Source organism: Nothoprocta perdicaria, unplaced genomic scaffold (genome assembly GCF_003342845.1).
Source record: "Nothoprocta perdicaria isolate Ctin4 unplaced genomic scaffold, notPer1 scaffold_290, whole genome shotgun sequence".
Taxonomy (NCBI): Eukaryota; Metazoa; Chordata; class Aves; order Tinamiformes; family Tinamidae; genus Nothoprocta; species Nothoprocta perdicaria.
In genome coordinates, this window is record NW_020455522.1 from 745584 (window position 1) to 748192 (window position 2609).

Here is a 2609-nt window from a genome sequence, read left to right on the forward strand (position 1 = left end):
GCTCGTGCTCTGCCCCAGGAGCAGAGCCCTGCGGGGAGGAGCTGCTGCCCTGCCTCTGCTGGCAGGAGGCTGGTGGAACGCGGGCGGCCAGGAGCCGCTCTGCGCCACCGCTGTCATTGACAGGGATGTCACTGCTGTCATCAACAGGGAGAACCGGGCTCCTCCRTGCATGGGCTCCGGGGGAGCCCGAGCTAGGCGGGACCAGGGCGCAGTTCATCTCGGTGAGTGTGGGGAGCCCGGCTGGATTCGGGTGCTGCCTCCCTGTCCGGCAGGGAGAGCCGTGCGCGTCTTGGCACGTCCCCGCCCCACGCTGCCTGTACAGCCAAGCCATCAAGCAGGGATAGGCTCCGTTTGGGCAGGAGATAGTGGGTAAGATGAGTTGGTGAGGGCTCTGCTGCCCCACGGCGCTGCCTTGGCGCAGTGCCTGCAGCTGGAGGGCCTGGCCTGCAGCAGAGATGTTCATGTCTACCTTTCTTTTGCCTCTGTGCTGTTCTCCTGTCAATGGAGTTGGGCTTCGGTGCTTCGCCAGCCACAGGGAAGCTGGGTGTGAGCACTGCGTCCAATTGCTTCCCTCCCTGGAGAGCATCATCAGAAGCTCTTGGTGGAGAAAAAATTATTCAGCTCTCTGTTGTCCTCCTCACTAAATTGTTTCCACCCCAGCCTCGTGAGTAGACATAGGTCCAGAATTAGCTTGAGTTTTTCTTTCATCTTCTACCTACTCAATTCAAGTACTCCTGCAGAGCTCCCTTTGTGGCTCTGCAGGGGCCTCAGTTCCTAGGAAGCTTGTGCTGCTCAAGTCCATTCCCACAAGTTTGTGGGCATTGGGATACGCATTATGGGGCCAGGCTGAGTTTGGGAGTRCTCAGTCATCTATTCTCTAGGACCAGTGTTTAGCTACAACTAGTGGCTCGCTTCGGTGGGTGCCCTGAGCAAAATCTCCCTTGCCCCACTGCTTCGGYACCCGCTCTCTGCCCTGCAGCCCTCGTTAGTTATCGCATGGCGCGCCGAGGACTCGCGGGGGTCATTTAGCCTTCCGAATGTACTCGAATGTATTTGGAGCGCTATCACGATCCAGCTCTTGAGCTTTGTCCCTTACTTCTTGTGGTGCACATCTCCTCCACCTCTGAGAGGCTGGCTTGCGAGAGAGAGAAGGGGGTCTTCCATGCTTCTTACCTGCCTTACTTGCTTTTTTCGATGCTTGAGGGGATTTGCAGCAGCGTAGGGAGCTTTGGGGGCTCACGCTCATCTGACCGGCGCTTTGCAGCGYTGTGGGATGCTGCAGAAGGTCCTGCTGGATCTTCTCCTTGTCCTCACCAGCAAACTGCTTCCCGGGTCAGTGACTATCCCCTTGTGATCTTACTGCTGGCGTGCAGCACATCTTGCCTTTCTTCGGCCCCACTGCTCTTGGTTGTTTTCCCCAATCCAAATTAAGCTTTTCCCTCTGTGTGTCCTGTAGCCCCTTCCCTCTGCCCTCTTCCCCGTGCCACCATCTCTGCAGAGCAGCGGGGGAGCCCTGACAGTCCCTCTGTGCAGCATCCCTTCATCCAGAGATCTGCGAAACACCTCAGGGAGGTTCTTGCTTATTTTGAGCATTAGGCTAAGCTCGTGGTCGGCTGCCCATCGATTACCTCACACCTGGCACAGCCTCACAGAGACGTGCGCTGGGTAATTCCAGACAACGCACAGGAGCAGCAGGTGGGGACGAGCACAGGCCAAGTGCCACCTGCGGCAGGGCTAGGACTAGGGCTCGGGAGGCTGTTCCTTCCCTTGGGCTTTATGTCCCAAGCTGCCACCGTGTTCCTGAGCGTCTCCATCGCGCGCAAGTGCAGATGCCGCTCGCTCCACACCAGGAGCRGAGGCTGCTGCTGCGCTGAGGCTCTCGTTGCCCTCTGCATGGGCCTGTCTCCCCCTGCCAGGAAGCACCCTGAGGTGGGACCAGTGCTGGGCCGGATCGCGATGCGCCCCAAGCCCCTGCTCTGCAGCTTGGATGTTCTCATAGCTTTGTGTGTAGCAGCGGGGGTCAGGGAACTTAATGCTTAGGACCTTAACATTACTCTTAGTTTGCTGCCTACTCATTCCAGCGTCCTGGACATGCGAGACAGGGACCATGTGTGAAGGGGGGAGGCCTTAACCCTCTCTGCCCCACATCCTGCTTGTGCACAGACCCATCTGCTGCACCACAGCCCTCCCGTGCCCCGTACTCCGTCCCCAGCATTAGCGCCCCTTCCTGCCTCTGCCTTTCCCCTCACATCAGCCAAACGGACAGAACTGGAGCTGCCTCTTCCACCTCACAGCGCTCCCTCCCCGCGAGGGACTGAGCAAAACTACTGCGTTCACCCCCCTGGACACAAGTATTAAGCTGCTTACAGTTCATATGTACATATGGTGTACTTTATTTTCGGTAGAGCATTACATAGTATGAAAGTGTTGGATTTTGTACAGATGTCCCTGTATGTACAGAACTAAATAAAACTGATCTCTTGGGAAGACAGAGCGGCCTCCCGTTCTGCTGAGCTTCCAGCCGGGGCTGCAGCGGGCTGCGGCGGCGGGAGGCAGCGGCGCTTGTGGCGGCTCCGGCGGGACGGTGGCGGTGCCGCGGGGCGGTGCGG